General features: G+C 42.9%; 1 long non-coding RNA gene across 2 annotated transcripts; it reads right to left on the bottom strand.

The window, feature by feature from the left end:
• Window positions 1–16,125: 16,125 nt before the first annotated feature.
• On the bottom strand, window positions 16,126–18,172 carry LOC26514885. Of its 2 annotated transcripts, none has more exons than XR_001408478.3 (2): window positions 17,412–18,172; window positions 16,126–17,311 (listed from the first exon to the last, which is right to left on the bottom strand). It is a non-coding gene; the product is annotated as an uncharacterized LOC26514885 (long non-coding RNA). The 2 variants fall into 2 exon arrangements; XR_001408477.3 differs by having other exon boundaries at window positions 17,787–18,172.
• Window positions 18,173–18,525: the final 353 nt, after the last annotated feature.

Here is an 18,525-nt window from a genome sequence, read left to right as displayed (position 1 = left end):
AAAATTATACCTATCACCTACCAAACCTATTATAATATTTTTATGATGCAGCGTCTGCCAGTGAGGGTTCAGTGAACCGAACTTTTGAGTAGTGTGTGTATTTCTAGGAGGCGGTGCATGTGGCAGGTGGCAGATGGTGGATGGAGCAGACACTTGGCCCCATTCTTTTTCAATTCGTTTTCGTAGTCTTAGCTGAATTTTATTTATTTATATGGCCAAATGTTGTCTTTCGATTCAGTGCTCTCATTTCCTCGCCGGCAACTGGCAGTCACTTCCTTGTTTCTGTATAGATATCCCTACTGGTATATGTATTTTGCTCTGGGCTCGCTGCACTTGCGCTCATTAAACATTTAGCTACATTGTCTGGCTTGAGTTGTGCGGCGATACGGGGAGGCGTTGGCCGAGGCAGCTGCTTAGACAAGCACTGCAGACAAAAGATATGAGGCAAAAGCGCAACGTCAAAAAGGAAATTGTACGCCTAATGGTCATTGCCGGGCCAAATGGAGCTGCCATTGGGTGCCGGTCGCTGCCAGTGCCGGTGCCTTCTTCTGTCTATTGAAATATTTAAAAGGATTTCTTTTTCTGACCAGCTGCCTATTTGCCATCCCCCTCCAGTTCCCCCACCTCCCTATCCTGTCCACCCTTGCCCGCTGTCTCCTTCCTGCGTTAGCCTTTGGCGAAACACTCTGGGATTAAGCAAATCAAAAAGTCAGTGCCCCAGCATCACTTTGAGTCACCGACATCGACAACTGTGCCCGGACCCACTTAAAAAAAAAGGTATTTTAGAACTTAAGTTGAAAAATTAAATATGAAACAAACATGCAGTGTAGTTGCCCTTAGTATATTATGAATTTAAAATAAATATTACATATTCCAAAAAAGTATGAAAAATATGTTTTCAAAATCGGAATAATTTGAAAAAGATTTCACTGATTTTATACATTAATTATATTTTCAAGAGAACCTAAAATAAATATATTCTTTTGTAATAGACACCAACATTTTCCCCACCTGCATTTAATCTAAATATTTGATTATTTCCATAAATACAATTTAGATGTGCCAGCATATACGTATATTTTTTGCTCTGCAGTAGCCAGACTCTGGTCGGTCCTGGAACAAGGACCTCCTGTCCCTATCGTCAGCATACCAGTCACAGTTGCAGCCGCACTTGCTGCCTTGTCCGAATGCAATTAAAATGTCAGCGATGCAGAAACTGGACGGCCCGAGGGCGGAAAAATGGTTGGCTAACATGCGAGCCGAAATGGAGTCCAATTCCAACTCCGGCCCGGCGGCAGGACGAGCGGCCAAGCACGCATTTGCGAGGCCAAAAAGACCGGACACTCGACTCCATGTCTATACAGGATATATAGGATTCGGAGAGTTTTCAGCGAATGGCCGACCAGCAACCACGCCCCTTACACGCCATTAAGCGCACTTGTGATGTACGTAAATTAATTTACTCTCGACCATTTATGTTCGCTGTCCGATGAAGGGGCAACAGAAACACGGTTTGCCGGAAAACAGGACCGCAGGACAACACGGCCACCTAAAAGATGAAGAGCCAGGAACGCGTTGTTAGCCGCTATATTGACAGACAGAAATTTGTAGCCACACACAGAAAGTTGTGAAAGCCACGAAAGTTTACTAATAAATAACATTTAGCATCCAGGAGTTGCCATAAAATCCGGAACAGGGTGTGGAAGGAACACATCCTACATAATTATTGATTCGACAGGCAGTTGGGATATGTAAGCAGAATTTATGATTCAACTTGATATATTTCAGGGGATTAGGATTCCGTACGACTGAGTTATGGAATGACGGGTGGGAATACAGGGTAGAATTCACAGGAGAAACCTACTGACTCGGAAATTAAATTATAAACAGAATTTTTTTGATTTAATTGTCCTTAATTGCAAGGGTTTTAGTCTAATAAAGGATTTGATTTATCTGTAATGCTGAAGTTCCCCGTAAGATATTAATAGCAATTACTTCATGTTTTCCCCATTGTTTCCAATACTTGGCTTACTTCATGAATTATTGTAGGGAATTAAAGTGGTTATTATCAATACCGTTATTCAGGGAGTGCAACATGCATATGTATGAGTGTGTGTGTGTGTCACAAATTGCAACCGCAAGTTGCGGATATTATCAGGAGGGTGTCACTTTGTTGGCAACAGATACTTAAGTGCTGTCCGGGCATTTTCCCATTTCCCCGGAGGGGCATGCCGCCGCATTCCACACAGAGTCCGGCCGGACTTTTCGAGCGGAAGCACGCGACTACGGCGGAAATTGCTGCACATGCAACGCACAGAAACGGCACCAGCCACTTGCCACTGCCACATGGCGGTGGGCATTCGGGAGCCCCCATTGGAGATGCCATCAAGAGCAGAAGTTGCAGGCCGGTTGGGTTGGAATGGATTGGAAACTCCGACTCCGGCTCATTCCACCGCACTTATTCCGTGTTAACAAATTAAAGTAAAAATTACAATGCATGGCATGCCATAAATACGAAAGTTTAAGACCTTGACAGCCCTGACCAATTGACCCAATTGTTTGCTCCGTACACTTTGCATGCACTGCGAGGTGTTTTTCTCCCTGCGAGTGGGCGTGTGGGTTTCGGCGGCGGCGGATGGGGCGGATGGGTGGTGGGGTTTTTGGCCCGCTTTTTGGCCTTTCGAGGGCCCGAAAATGCAGCAGCCCGAAGAGTGGCCAAATTGAATTTGAAGCCCCAACCCGAAACAGGGCCAATCCCAAAGGCCTTAATCGCAGAGCCAACATTTGACTTTAACATTTCGGGGAGCCCCCACCCACGCGGAAAAGAGAGCTGGCACTCTCTTAGCCTTCGAGTGGCTCTCTCTTAGCTCGGTTTTATCCGGGCCGGAGTTCGGCTGGCAGTCGGCCGGAGAAGACACGACCTAGGCAAACGGCGGGATTTCCTCGCCTGTCAGTTTGCCGCAGTCGAGCAATGAAAACGCACCGGGCGGTTGGGACACTTGTGCGCGAGGACATCACCGAGGCAAGGATAACGCAACACGAAATTCGTTTTACGCCATAACGTGTTTTTACCGCTGTTAAAGTGTGTGTCTGTGTGTGTGGATGGCACTATGACCAGGTCCTGTGCAACCGCTAACTTCCGGGGCTGTTGCACTGCCACCAGCATCATTTCGCGGCTGGTCCACGCAGATTGACTTTGTGCGAGAGCCGCAAATCCAAAGTCTAGTTTCAAATTCACAACGTGCCACCGGCAACGTGTCCCTGCCGCAAATAAAACAACTGACACCTCAAAAGCGCGGCACTAACCAAAATCCGGAACTAGCCATACCCGTTACCCGCGATCTGCCGCATCGTAACCCGTTACCCGTAACCCGTGTCCCGTTTTACGTTTTCCGTTTCCCGTATCCGCGCATTCCGTGTTCCGCGTTCCGAACTCCGGTCTCCGTTGGCATCGCTGGCAGCCAAAAATGTCGGTTTAGTTGCACTATTATCTGTATGCACACGCATCTGGAGGCTGGGAAATTCGTGTCCTGCCGCCGCGCAACGTGTCAGCCATCGCCATGTAAGTGATATCCTTTTTTGAGTTGCCTGGCAACCCACAATAAATTACCTGTCCCCAAATGCAGTCGTACTTGCAGTTGCATGTGCCAGCCTCCGGACGGTCCCTCCTGTTGTAATTAAATTTCTGTAAATTTTATCAGAATTTACGAGCCGCCTCGCAGCCATCCAGCCACGGCAGAAATAGCAAGCAGGCCATCAGTCTTTTGGTATCCTGTTTCCAGCGCGTCCTCTTTGTCCTGTGTTCAATAACAATGGGTAACCATGTCGAAATCGAGCCGCGGGCCATACTGATGCTCCTCCTCTGATATAACATCCGTATATATAGTATGAGTATCCTGTTTTGTGGGCTGTCGAAAATTTCGTTTCGCAAAAACTAAAGCCAAAACTCCATTAGGACGCAGCAGCAAAAGCCGCATGATTTATACAAGGGCCATGCATCATTTTTCTAAAACCGGCCAGCATATGTAGAGCCTTGTGTATGTGCTATTGATCTTTTTATTTTTTCGGCAGACCGTTTGCTCGGGGCTAAGTAATCAAAACGGAGATTTAAACAATGATTTTATATGTGGGTCAGCAAAGAGGTAGAGGTAACGAGTCATGAAAATTGCATTATTCTATATTGTGGATGCGGAACTATGGGATGGCAATTTCGGTACCAAATTGTTGCCTTTGAGGCTAAAATTGGTTCTCTTCTCAAAAAGAGAATAATACAAATAGGCAGGCGACTGGAGAAAGGAAATTATTGAAAAAAAGATTAAAATCAAACAAATAAATGTTTGAGTTCTTCGAAAAATATTGAAATATCGGAAAAAGAATATATTCTTTCTGGTCAGAGGCCCGTAAAAATATTCATGCATTTTCGATTAGCTTTTGGTTGTGCCACCAATGTAGGTCACTCCTAGTTCGTGCTTTCCGTACCCCATCTCGAATGTAATAAATCAAAGTTCTGCTTGCTCAAAATTAGTGAAATGCAAATAACATGACAATATTAATGATTTTGTACAAATACTCCCAGAGCCATGCACATAGTAATAAATATGAAACAAGGCGAATACGAATCCGGTTTTATGGGGCAGTGAATGGAATGGAGTGGGTGTCCTAACGATGACGGTCTGCCCCAGCCAGCGACGGGAAATATCGAATACCCGGTGTTTTATCAATTGCCATATCGCGTGCTCAGTCTAGCAAAAAATGTGTATATAAAGCAACATATAAACGTGTATTTTCGGCAAATGAATGTAACGAAAACGAAATTGTTGCGAGTGGTTTGGACGGAACAATGAACTCTCCTCCCCTGGAGAATATGTGTGAATTGTTTGGCTAACAAGAAACCTGATAGCGACCCTCGTGATCCACACACACACACACATACACACAAAGGAGCCCTTTCTGAGCTACGAATGGCACGGGCCCATTTAGGAATTCGCCATTTTACTATTTCGCCATTGATGGTAGCCATAAGCCATTTGCTCTTACCGTTTGCTGCTAATCGAAGTTTATGTTTTGCATTCTTGTAACCGCTATTCAAATCCAATTCAAGCTGGGAGACAAGGCCTCTGCCACGCCCACTATCGACCTCCGGCCCCCATGGTTCTCGGAGTAACTATCACTATTGTATGGAATATATTGTATGTTCTCATGTTGCGACTGTCAGTTTAATAAAAATGAACTGTTTATGTTAATAAATGAGCTCACCGGTTTATGCCGGGGTGGAGTTGTAAGGGACTCCCCCAGGTGAGGGGTGTATTACATCATTAAAGCAACACCTGTGGTGGTAGTGCTGGTGGTGTGTGTGCGCCATTGGGGGGCAATGGTGTGTGTGTCAATGTCAAGAGGCGCCCACGCATTGGAGCCATCCAGAGGCACCCTCCCCTGAGGCGTCCTAGTCGCTTGGCAAGCAAATTACAGCTAATTAACATTTCTTTTTTTTCAATTTGTGCCACAGATATTTCGCAGAGAATCTACAAAAAAGTTAATAAACTGGGAAAACGATTTAATTATATATGCAACTGATGCAATGTGCGGTGGACCTAAGTGGGACATCAAAGTTTGTTGGCTAAGTGGGCAGTAATATAGAATAATCAAGTATAGTATAGAAATATAGTATAGAAATATACTATAGTGTATTGGTGTATGCCCATTTTATTTGGAATTTTAATTCAGAAAAATATAAATAGGTTTTTTTTCTCAGTGCTGTCAGCTGAAAGCCGACCGTGAGAGTCTTTGCCGCTCTGTTGGGCGTTTAATAGCCGGAAATCTGTCTATTTCCGCTTGCCGTGGCGTTGATTATACTTAATAGATGACCGGCTGGCTGGAGGAGCTCAGCCCTCATCCAGCTCATAGCTCATAGCCTCCGTGCCCCACTCCTCACATCCCACCCCTGGCCACATTCTTCTTTACCTGCTGCTAATTTTTCTTTTCTCTTGCTTTTGGCCTGATACTCGAGTATTAGTCGAGCTGTAATTATGCTCTAATTATATCCCATATGGTGTGTGTGTGAGTGGGCCGGAGTGTGCCTGTGGCGAAAAGAAAAATCTCTGCTCTGATGTAATTACAACCCAACGTGTAAAAAGCTTGAGAGCTGCCTCCTACGTCCGACTGGGGCTTTAATCCCTGTTTTCGTATTTTTTTCCAGCATGAAATGTGCGGTGCTTTTTTCCGCTGTCAGAGACACAATCGGATACCCTTGCATGCGTCTAATAGGGCTGTCAATTACCAGGAAATTATTACAGATAACCGCAAACCGTTTTTCATTTAAACCATATTCAGTGTTGGTTTTTTTTCTCGTTGCAGGTGAACTGAATAATACCAATCAGAAAGTGAAATGATTTAATTGTCAAACAATAAACGCGAAATAACCGGAAAACGATTGATGCGAAAGTAACATTTAATTAATCTTCTCACTTTAACGATACATATCAATCTAGTCTGATTTTCTTTAAAATACTAATTAAATAATACTAATAATAATTACTAATAGAAGTAAGCATAAATAATCCAAATAAATATCAAAGTCTTAAACCTACAATTTCAATTCCAATCCAAAGTAAAGCATTCCAAGCCAAGTTCAAAACAGAAATAAATCTTTCATTAAAGTGACTGTGTGGACGGATGCATTGTAATTGAATGGAAATAACGAATCACGCGAGTTTTTCTATTCCGCCGTAGACGTACCCTTAGCCGTGGCCGTAACCGTATAGCGGTAAATTCCAAATCCGCGTGTGAGCTTTGGCGTGCGTGTGTTTGTGTATGAGTGTGGCGTGAAATCGCTTTGTCATGTAATGTCTTTATGCCTCTCAGCGGATCAAGTGCTTAAACGATAAGCAAAGCAGCTGCCTGGCTCCATTTCGTTTCCATTCCGGATTTATATGCATAAATGAAGGCACGCATGCTTCGAGAGGACCTACAATTCTATCGCACACACGCCAATGGATTAGCTGCAACATAAAAGCACCCAACAACACCCGACAAGGACCCAGGAAAATATACAAAAGTACGAAAAGGAAAGTATACAAGGAATATAGAAAAGCAGCAGGAAGCTGGGATTTGGATTTGGACTTGACGGCGTCCTCGGCATGACGTCAACTGTGTGCAAATGGGCAAGCAATTAAGCCGTTAACGATGTGCGCGCTCTCAAAGGTCCCGCAGCCAGATACGGATACTCTAGTGGGAAGCCAGTCTCAGATACAGATACCCAACCAAGTTCGAGTCAAAAGCTCCGCAGTAGAGATAGCAACCTTTACGAGCATAAGCGAACCCATGAAAAATGCATTCAGCCGTCTTGTGTCCAATGTCGCTGATTAATTCCAAGTAAGTTGATGAGCTTTTGCTTTTTACGCCCTTTCCTTTACGATACCACTCTGGGGCATTAAGGCTTTACGAGAGTTTCTGGGACAAAAAACAGGCAGACAGTTAATTTCTTGTAATCATCACAGTTTTTAAATAAAGTCCTTAGTTCTTGGTATAGTATAGCTTTATGTTCTCTGTCAAGGTGGATCAGTGGAGTGAGGACCAACAAATCGTAGAACTTTAACATTTTCCGCACATTACAAAACTATTAATTATTCATAACTGAATTGCTATTCAAACATTTTTATACAAAAGCTAACAAACAATTTCCAACAATTTATTTTATTGCCTTCACTGAATGCATCCAGATCTCGTCCATGGAAAAACAACATCATTTTGAACCCATAATAAATTCTTATCCTTTATGCTCTTGCAACCAGAACAATCAAACGATTTTCCGTAAAATGCTTCCCGTTCTATACATATACATGTAATTTCTGTTTTTAAAATTAGATTACAGACATTTGCCTGTGGCTAACGTCCAAAATGGCAAGCATACTCTTCATAGCTCATCAAAAATGCGAACGAATTTATAAAAAGATAGCAACGTGCCGGCAGGAAGGGGAGTTTTGGTTTTCGGCTGCTGTTTCTGGTTGGGCTATTATTGTCAGCTCGCTGGGTTGTGCTAAAAATACAACATCCAAAATTATTTTTGAGGGAAGACAAACGAAGTGAACTAAGGCAGGCAGACTGGCAGGAGGTCTCAAGGTCTATATGGTACTTCCATAGAAAGTCTGTATGAATTGTGTGCGGTGAGTGGACGTGGCATTTTGTTTGCCAAAAAATCGGACAGCCAAACAAATACATGCATAGCTTGAAAGAGAAATCTTGGCAAGCCGGCTTCGGAAAGTCATCTAATTCTCTCAATTCAAACACTTTTGCCCAAACCACATGTACACACATGGCCAACATCGAAGCTTGTTTGTAGGCAGCCATTGAAAAGTTGGTAAACTGAATGCAAAAAGCCAGGCCGAGTGATGTCTCCACGGTGAGCAATAATGGCTAAGAAATATTTCATATTTAATTATTTCAGAGAATCCCCTAAGTTATATTCTTTAAACATCAATTTTTTAATTTAAAATATTTTAAGATGGAAATTGTTAGTTGTTAAATGACTTATTTGTCATTTTGGAAGCAATTAAGAATAAGAAACAATAAATGTAAACTTATAAACTTTTCTGGATATTTGATTCCATATCCCTAGACCAAGTATACAGGATCAAATTAATACTGTGATTTTTCTGCAATCGCTCCTCAGTACCATTCAAAATTGGAATAAACTGTTATATTAATTACTCTTGATTTTCATTTTTTTCGCTCAGAAAATAGTTATTTTTTTTTTGCTAAGAGAACAATCATTATTGTGCGATTTTTAAAATAATAATTATTATTTAAGATCCCTGAACTTTTAGTTTAAAGCCTTAGTTTTTTAATAAATTTTTCTCTCTGTGCTGGTAGAATTCAAAGACATGAAGGAAGAAGCGAAAGCCAAGAGCTCGGCCTAAAACAGGCAATTCATAGGCAGTCGGCCTGCCAGCTCAGATTCAATGGCGCTCATTCACCGGCTTAGAGACACACACAAGCGCTCATAGGGAAAGTGTGTGGCGTACACATATGGGCTTAGAGGAGGATTGAGGGTTGGGGCATAAATCAAGCAAACACACACACACAAACTAGCTGATGGTGGGAGGTTCCTTGGCCGCCTTGGGCCGCCCACCAATGCTGCAGCCGATGGCGCTTAAAGGCATTTTCGCAAAAGTTTTTGACTTGAGCATTTCAATCGCTTGTTTTATTGCTCACATATTTTATGCCGTTTATGCTCAAAATTCAACATGCGCGACTCCGGCTTCTCATGAACACATACAAACAGTCACACACACACTTACACATGAAAGGAGTGCTCCTTGCCTTGTGTCTGTGTGTGTCCTGCGGCGTTGAACAAGCAACTCTTGCCAGCGTGCTGAGGAAAAACCGCAATGCGGCACATTATGCGCGCTGAAATTCCCTCAAGTCCCTTTCATTCCCGACTTTGGCGCGAAGGAAAAAAGGGAAAACGCAGTCGCGAAAGAAATGCGCAGCCCACGCCCTCCCCATGGGGGCGTGGCCGCAGTTGGACATGGCTATTTGGTTGCATTTTCCTTTCTACATTTTCCACCCACTGATAAAGTCGGGAGCCTCCGGAGTATTTGGTTTGCGGTTTTCCTCTCTGTCCTCGCTCTGCTCCTCTCCGTTTGCCAAACCAGAAACCTGGAAAAAAACATAGCTAATTAATGTTTTTATGCGTGAAAATGGATTTTAATTGTGCACCTGCTGTCGTTGACGTTGCGGTGAAGTAAATATTAATATTGCCTTTGTGCGTTGACATTGCGCATTCGCCCCGTGTGCTTTGCAGCGAGCTCTTCTGCTGCCGACAGCTTGGGCCTGAGCTCGGGGCTTTCCACTTTTGATTGAAATGTTTGTCAAGTTTATTTGCCGGGGGCTCCTTAAAATGATTTGGCAGGAGCTGTAGAAGTAGCAGCGCCAGAACCAGTGCCTGGCAATCATGAAGCCAGGCAACAAAGTAAACACTTTTGTGAGCAAAGATGAGATGAACTGGGGCATGGGATCCGACCATGAGAAAGGACTCGAAGCCAGCTCAGCACATACGGCCTTAGATTGTTGGTTCAATTAAGACAAAGCTTCTCTCCCAGGTCGACTCGCACGCTCGCTCACCCACATATATATTGATTTTTATTCACTAATGAAAAGTGAACATAAAAAGCAAAAGACACTTAACCCTTTTATTGAATCGGCCACGCAATCTGCCGATGACGTCAGATAGTCACTGACTAACTGACAGACTCGCCGAATGAATAGGTTACTGACTGACTGACAGACTGGCTGACTGAAGGACGCACTGAATGACGGACGGTGCTGGTGACTGAGTTTCCTGACAACTTGGGCAACAGCTTGCTTCAATGCCTCCCAAGTGCTCCTTCCTCATCCACCGGTACAAAAAAAACACTTTAAAAACAAGACACTGACACACTGGGGAGTTTGTAATTGCACTGATCCAGAAGTACCACATGTCGGATACGTAATTTTCAAGAGCCTCCTCAAGGCACTAAGCATAATGTCTTTCATCTTTGTAATTAATGTATTCCCAAAATTCCAGTATTCCAATTGATTTATTGACTCCACTTGGTTTTTCGTTCAGTGCACCTAAGTGTCAGTGTTCGTGTGGGTGGCATTCGTGTCTGACTGCCTCTCGAAGCGCACACATCACGCCTCTGGTGGACTGGCAAGGGGCTTTTAACCCACATAATAATTACTGTACCCAAAGGCTGCCACGGTCGAATGCGAATGCGAAAACTTCGAGTCGATAATTGCAGTGGCTGTTTTGTTTTCCTTTTTTTTTTTGGCTGTTTGCCGTAAACGATTGTTAAATATCAGTATTTGCACGGGGTGTCTTATAATCGGCTGCACTACTAATTGCTCCCGCCGTGCCACGCATCAGTGGCTCTGAGTTCCTTTCACATATATTTCCTTTTTTGGATTTCGTTTTTGGTATTTGGATATTTCGCATTCGCGATTGAGTGAGTAAGCAATGCGCGGTTGGCTGCATGTGCCACTTCCGCTTGATAGCGTCATGGTTCCGGATCCGTATCCGCATCGAGTGGTTGGGGTGTTTTTCCACATTCCAGGACAGCTAGGACGACAACGCTGCACTGAAAGGGAACAACGTTTGCGTGTCATTCGGGCGTTAGTCGGAAAATGCGTTTGTTTTGATGGCTGAGGGACAGTGAGGAAATGCCTCTTTCGGCATTTGTTCTGTCGTGGCATTATTACTTGTTTGTCTGTGCCGGGGGTTGCCGGGTTGCACGCCAACATCCACGATATCCCCACGACTATTAATAGCCGGCCGGCTTTGCATGCCAATTTCTCTAATTCCCAATTCCAACAATTTTTCTTAATTTTTTAATAGCTTCGGCAACATAGAATATTTGTTTAAAACGGCGAATTCCCCGAAACGCTGAAATGTAGGCAACACTTTAATCTCCAACTCCCCAAGGAGGGGGAGAAATTTTTTTGCGCTTTGCGAAATGCATTTAGTATGCAAACAAAATGGGTTCAAAACTGTCGTTATTTATGCAAACGTAACTTCTGCTCTTTAGAAATTATTATTTCGCTCCATTCACATTCGCAGGCTCGGCGCTGTGGCCCGTTGTTTCTCTTGCTGTTGCCAGTTTGGTTTGCATTTCCGTCTTTATGTTTGCTCGCTGCCAGCACACACCGCACCCGCACTCGCACTTGGCCAAACTCTCAATGCACACACTCGAACTCACACACTGGCAGGCCACACGGAAGCAGAGACGCATAATGAGCGGCCGGAGCATTTGGCCCGCTTCCTTCCTTCCGTCTTGTAACATTTAGCTTGTCCTGTATAATATGCTGTGTGCTGCAGCCTTTATCCTGTGATGCTTTAACCCGTAATAAGCTTAAACACCAAAGGGCACAGGAAGAAAAATATTATGTTTCCACTTTTTTTTTTAGATACTTAACGTTGTATTAAACAAAGTACAAGTTTTCGTACGAATGCCTTAAAGATATCCAGATAATAAGCAGATCACGAATAAGTTTAGCTATTTTATTGATTTCCACAGTGCTTTAAGGCTTTCATCCTGGTTCAATCAATTAAAGCCAAAGACTTTGTGCCGTGTGCCGGGCAAATAAAGAGAAAAAACGTATGTATAACGACCATTCACGTGGGTCGGGTGTTCGGGGACAAAGCATGGCGCGCCGTCACCAAATGAATGGCCAACTGACAGGCATCTATTAGGTCAGGAGAGGTGAGAGGCTAGCGGTGAGGGGTCCAAGGGGGGAGTGACTGGTCTGGCTAATTTGCCACAGGCCTGTGGCCATTGACTAGCTGGTGGGTCGCCTGTGTTGTCTGCAACTGATGGAGTTGGGGCAAATTATATGGCACGGGCATCATCAACCAGTCGCCATCTCAACAATCACTTTCCAAATATGTCAACATAATTAATTTTCAATTATTTCAGTGGCATTTGCCGCGATACACACTCCGGCGTCCCACCACTACGCCACTCCAGCGCTCCAGCTCCCCAGCTCTTCGGGACTTGGACACTCGGAACAGAGCTAATTGGGTGGGGCCCGGAGGTTGGCTGGCTGGGCGTAGTCTATTATTATTAATAGCAGAGTTCGCTTTGTTGGGCGACCCTCTGGTGTCACTTAGTATAATTGAGCGGCATTTGATGGGAAATAATTCACAATCCCGCTGGCTTACAATGGGCAAAGTAAATTATTTTTGATGTTCGTGGTGATGTTGATCGATTAATCACGAAAGCAAATGCCAATATATAGTTTTTCCTTCCCACAACCACCTAGAGCATAATTTGCTCGTTGACCCATCAAATGGCGCGACCCTGACCCCAGCCAATGAAAGCCGCAGAAAGGTGACAAGTCTGTGGTTTTCTCACAGCTCTGTGTGAGCCTGTTTGTATTTGCCACTTAATGGCAGGCCATCAATTTGGGCCTAGAAACAGTGGCGGCAGGCCTCGTCTCTCACAGCCGAGTCAACAATCTTCATTTCGAATTTGAAACGTGCTTTTAGGGGCGAGGCCATCACCGAAAATTAAATTGAAGCTTCAAAGACCTTTTTATCACCTGGCGTTAATCAAAATTCAAAACCCGACAAATGTTGCGGAAGTAATGAGAAACGCTTTGTGGGGCTTCGTATCGGATTGGTTCCATTCCAGCCGGCTGGCTCGTTTATCGGCCGGATCCGGATTCCGAATTCCGCATTCCGGATTCCTGGGTAGTTGGTTTAATCATCGCCTCCGGGTTGCGGCGTCAAACCGCAGTGTTTCTCAAAGCTATTCTCCTTGTGTCTCTCCGTCTCCATCGCCGTCTTGGAATGTCCTTGCCGTTTCTCCTTGTCTTTTGCTTTGCTTTCCGTTTTGCATAATAAATGTCACAGCTCACGAATGGGAACGAGAATGAACTACAATGGCAATTGGAATGAGCAGCAGCAGTGGGAGCAGAGAGCAAAAAGCACAAAAGCAAAAGCAAAACAAGTCGCTTAACAAGCAGTCGAGCAACTACTTATGCTCAGGTGGAACTCAGATCCACAAAGAGAACAAAAAATGGCAGGTGAAATGTTTTTTTTCGCAGGATGAGACTCAGAGATACCTGGTAAACAATCAAAAACATTCAAGTAGGAAACTTGTTCAAAGGCTTTATGGAAAGGACTACAATTCGGATTTCTTTTCTTCCTTATAAAACTATAAAAATATAAGTCTACAAATTGTTACATTTTTATTAAATATGTTTTATTTTCTTCTATTAAACGGCTTAAGATATAGAATTTATAGACAATAGCAAGACAAATCTCCTTTTCCCCACTAAAATAAGGTTTCTCATAAAATTTGAGAAATAAGTGGGTTTCCATGTAAATAAAAGAAGAGATAATAAAAGTTACGCACTTGTTTATCTGAATAAAAAATACATAAAGAAAAGTATGATTTTAATACTCCACATGCAGTAAAAATTGAATTTTTAAACCAAAATAAATAAGTGACATCTCTGCATTCCGATCAAGAATGTTCATTTTATTATGCAATAAAAACATGTTTGTTGTCAGGCGTGTAACTCTTAGATGAATGCAGTACTCCCAAAAAACATAATCGTATGTTATACGGTATAAAACGGAAAATGGCAGAAAAGGAATCTTAACCGGAATTATTCATAATGTTCAGGAGGCACGCATACATTTGCATTTCACGGATGTGAGTGTCTTTATCGAGACAAGGGGCAGCGACGGGCGGGACATTAACATGCCGGCTGAAATAGAACCATTGCGGATGACAGGGTAGCCGGAGATACAAGATTGGGGGGCAACCTCGATACGGGCCCAGCCAAGCAAGTCATTCAATTTAGCTCCCAGACACACTTACACACGGACACACACACACACGCAGCGCACAACGCAAGGACACCAGTAGCAGATATACACTAATAAAAGTGAAAAAGGACGTGGGCAACGCTCGTGGAATTTCAAACATGTTGCATCTCCGTCAGCAGCTCGCAATCAGACGAAAACTAAACGTGAAGTGTTTGGAATAGAATGGAAATACTGCCAGCGACATGAAAACAGAGCAGAAACAGGACAAAACAGGACGAAACAGGAAGCGAAACGTTCATAGGAATCAGCTAGGCAAACAGAAGGGCGCCCGAAAGGAGCCAACAAGGCTAAAAAAAATAAATAAACATAAAAAATTCCAGCACAACAAAAGGAGACAAATAATTAAAGTAAAAAGTTTCCTTGCATCTGTTTACTTATCCTGAATTCCTTTTTTTCAAATTACACTTCTCAGCGGTATCATGTTTCAAATAAAATTGTCAGCTCGGAGTCATAAAGAGTCATAGTGAAAAAATACAAAAATTGATGTATATTTTACCGTAACAATTTTAATAATATAGAAATTTTTAAAATTTATTTTATTTTTTCTTTTCAATTATTATTAAAGAAACATTTAAAGCTATATTTAAGCCCGAATGACTTTTATGTAGAGTGTAGATGAAATATAAATCAAGAGTATTTGTCTTTCGTGAAGGCATTGAAAAGTTCATATTTTAGCACAGACTTTATTCATTTCACGTTGATTTGGCGGGTCAGAAACTTTTATCAGTCAAAACGCCCAAGAAGCACTCATCAAGGTCAAAACGTCGACGGCTCTGTCCTGGCGCTGCTGGAGCCGTTGTGCTCCATTGTCGTGGTTCGGTGTATGGGTTCGGTTCCGGAAAATTTCCTTTTTCTTATTTTTGTATTTTTGGTTGCGGCTTGTCTGCCTCGCCTGACTGCCTTTGACAACGGCTCCAATGACTCGATACCCGGCGAATGGGCATTGGAAATCGACGGGCAGAGGGACGCTTGGAAACCGCGTCTTGGGTTCAGTGTTTATCGGCCGGTCGACAAAGTAATTTCTTAAAAAAGTTTACCACCATAAAGTCGGGGCCTAGGGCCGAAAGGGTCGAGAGTCCGCAACGAGTGTCAAGTGTTATTGACGATTTGTTGATGATGCTGCACAAAGAGTGGGGTGAAAAACCAAAGGAGGGTATGAGAATGGAAATTGTGGACTAGGACTAGGCTCATCCCAGAATCCTTAGCCGTAACTTGAGTGATGGCACTGACCACTACAAAGTTGTCAGTTGTCTGCTGTCCTAGTGTCATTTTCTACTCTGGCATATGCTTAGCATACAAACGGAATATTTTGTTCTGCTTTTATACAGCCTTCAAGGTATTTTGTTTTTCAATTTTGGGATTAGTCTAAAGAAATGTAAAATTCGGTAAACAGTAACTACTGCCTTAAATCATATTTGAGGCACATAATTAATTTAATTTGATTGATTTTTATTGTATATAATATATATTAAAAATTAATAATATAAGTTTGTTATAAAATAAGTATAAATAGATAAGTTTTCATAAACAAAACGAATAAAGTTCTTTGAACTAAAAATATAGTTCTTTAAAGTTGTACAGTTCTTCAATGAAAATTAGCCTACAAATTAGATTTGTGTTTGTTTAAGAATTGAACACACAAAATAAATATAGTTTTAGCTCCTCTTAAACAGTACTAATTAACTGTTAGATATCCCGGTGTTTACAAGGATACTTGTCACAATAATTAAACAAAAAACAGCGATTGGAAATGTTGTGAAATGAATATCTATTGGGTAGCATTTCAATATACATTTAAAGGATCTTTTGAATAATTCCATAGATGAATGCATACTGTGCTATTTGCTTGATGAATGGCTCTTACAAAGTCCTTTTTTGACCAGTGTTAGGACCAGGTTAGGACCGGGATAGGAAAAAGCATGGGCAACAGCAACAACTACGTCCAAGGTAAACACGCAGGGCACGAAACATCTTTTCACTGCGATAAGAGAAATATTTCTCCATTCAGTCAGACACGAGGCACGTAACAGTTTTATCTCTTATTCAAAGTGCTGGCCTTGCCTTGTAGGTTTTTAGGGTTTTCGGTGAGGTGGGTGAGGTCTGGCGGGAGCTTTAGGTGTAAGTAAAGTTCTGGCAGGCAGTAAGCCGCCGCCCAAAGAAAACTTTTCAAGTGCTGAGCAATAATCAGAAAGGCTGGACGGAACCTACGCCCCCTGGATTTGTTCGCTGCTTCGGGAAATGCCCTTTGTCGTCGCCGGCGTCGTGGTGGAAAAGTTTTCCGTGTTTCGGGCATTGCTTAAATGGGTTTATGGGTTCATTTGCAGTTGTAATAGGCGTTGAAATGCTGGGGATTGCGGCCCTTGTTTTGTTTCTTTTGTTCTACCGGATTCCGTATACTGTAATCCTTAGCCCACATTCCGTATTCGGTTCTCCTAATTCGCTCCTTCATCTCCTTGATGGGCTGCAAATGAAGGCTAGCGACGAAGTTAATTACACTTTGACCCTCCGAATGGCACGCAACCTTTTTGTCCAGCTCATTTTTTGTAATTTTTGTTTATGGCTCATCATCAATTTCGGGGCCTGGACTTGGGGAAAAACTTTAGAGCACATAAACAGTTTTGTATTTCAATTAACCGAATGGACACCGCCAGCAAATCAATCGAAAGTGAATCATGAGCTGCAAACGACTCCGACAAGGATTCCACATTCACAACAGGCTCGACGACGACGGCAACGGCGACGAAATGAATCAAATCAAATATTTATTGTTTTCGATCCAATAAATTTTTATCACTCACCAGGGGTGGCTGGCGAATGGCCAGCAAACTGGGCCAGCACTGCCGTGGGCGTTGGCGTTGGAGCGTGGGTGTGGTAGGTGAAAAATATATCCAAGTGACAACGCGTCGTTGGCGACAGGACTCAGTCACTTTCACTTATCTGGGGAAAAGCGCACAAAAATACAAAAAAAAAAAAAACGAAAATAATAATCATAAAATGGCGGGTGAAATTCGCAAATAAATACAAATACAAATCAAACCTCCCTTCTGCATATGAGTAGGATTCGGGGGCTTTCAGAGGGAGGGCTTTTTCTGGCAGGGTGTTTATGCGTGAGCCGAAAATGCGAGCATAAAGAATTTGCAATTTAAAAGGGATTTACTGCGCCTCGTAAAACAAACACAATAAAAGATCAAACGACATGACAGGCTAAGGCCTGGCGTGCCCTGACCTCAGACCCTCCTGACACCGCCCTGCCTGCGGCTGAGGCAAAATGTCAAAAGGGCTGCTGCGAGTGTGCGACGACATCAAGGCTGGATAAACAACAGACACGAGCCGAAGATGACAAAATAAAAGTAAAGCAAAATTTGGTGTGACAACTTTGCAGGCAACGAGATCGAGATGGATATGACAGGACCTTCGTATATGTATCCTCTCCCAAGCGAGCGTGCGTGTGTCTGTGTGGTGAATTGTTTTTCCTTAGCTTCAGCTTCAGCTTCATTTCCAGTTGCCAGCCAGCCCCAGCCAGCCTGCCAGTCTGACTGCCTGCCTGCCACTGTTGACGTTTTAATCGAATCAATCCGGCAGCCGAGCGTGCCGAAAAAAGTTATAAACTTGTTGGCAGTTGAATTGCGAGTTCATGTTCTCCTCGTTGCTTTGTGGTTTTTTGCTGGGGGTTACAGGTTGCGAGTTGCGAGTATTCACATGGGGATGCTGCTTCTCTATTTCTATCTAGCAAGCTAATTTACGCAACAATATAAAAGTTGTTTGCTTGTTTTCCTATTTGAGCACTGAGCTGCCTAAAATCCAATACGATGTTCAAATGAAAATTACAGGTCAGGGCTATGATTTGATATTTGGAGCTTTTGAAAGGGCGGCTCTTAAATTGTATACATCCCATGACTGCTTTAATTCCTCAAATTACCGAAACTCCATAGAAATTTTATAGATTTCATTCAATCGATATCGAAATTAAATCAGAGCCTCAGAGTTCTTCTAATTGGAAATCTTGAAAATCCGCTTTGCTTAAATGGAAAATGAAATCCAAACAGTCTTTGCTGCCGATTTCAAAGATTAAGCTAATGTGTCAAACGCAAAGGAAATTCAATTTTAATTGACAATTCATTGAGTTTTGGTTTCCAATTATTTCTCCTGCC

Source organism: Drosophila ananassae, chromosome 2L, assembly GCF_017639315.1.
Source record: "Drosophila ananassae strain 14024-0371.13 chromosome 2L, ASM1763931v2, whole genome shotgun sequence".
NCBI lineage: Eukaryota > Metazoa > Arthropoda > Insecta > Diptera > Drosophilidae > Drosophila > Drosophila ananassae.
This window is presented reverse-complemented; position numbering and strand designations above follow the sequence as displayed.